The sequence below is a fragment of the Penaeus monodon genome, chromosome 29 (assembly GCF_015228065.2).
Source record: "Penaeus monodon isolate SGIC_2016 chromosome 29, NSTDA_Pmon_1, whole genome shotgun sequence".
Lineage (NCBI taxonomy): Eukaryota > Metazoa > Arthropoda > Malacostraca > Decapoda > Penaeidae > Penaeus > Penaeus monodon.
Window position 1 is genome coordinate 3637495 of NC_051414.1, and position 705 is coordinate 3638199.

Genomic DNA, 705 nt, shown 5'->3' on the forward strand with positions numbered 1-705 from the left:
GAAGGGGGGGGGAAGCGTACTTTGAAATTCACAGTTAATAGTTCAGTTTTTAGATTCTTGGGGAAGGGGGGGAGAAGTGGGGAAGGGTTTATTGCGTCGAGTTAAATGGGCTTTTGGTTTCCTGTGGGTGTTTGCCCTGGAGGAAATACAACCAAATGATTTTTTAGAATTATATAGGGAAGCTAATGTGACGCGAAATATTATATAAATGCAAAAAAAGTGTTATACGTATAGTGATATACCCCCTAGATGTTGTGATAATATAAAAATTGCCCCTTTTTAAATTAGAGCAAAGGGACCTATCACAACCCTTTACCTACCTTTGTTATAAATAACTGACTACGTAATTTTTAAACCATTCAGATAACGACAAAGGCACCTAACTAATCCCTCACAACATAACAGGCCAAGTACACCTCCCCGCGCTCCAAATGGTGATCGTCACCTCCTCGAAGGTGGAGGTGACATAAATTCCGGGCTCGTGTATTTTCTCGCCTCGACGAAGCACCTCTGCTCGAGAGACACTGACTTCCGCATCCGATCGCAAGGGCCCTTGATGCTATTCTACATCGGGGTCTTATCTATCCGTGGTTTTGGTCTGCTTTGCCCCGTGTAGCCATCAAGCGGGAAGGGGGAGTAAAGGGGTGGATTATTAGTGTTGGGGGAAGGTAGGGCGGGGTTTTTGGTGTGTGCGCCAGTGTGTCT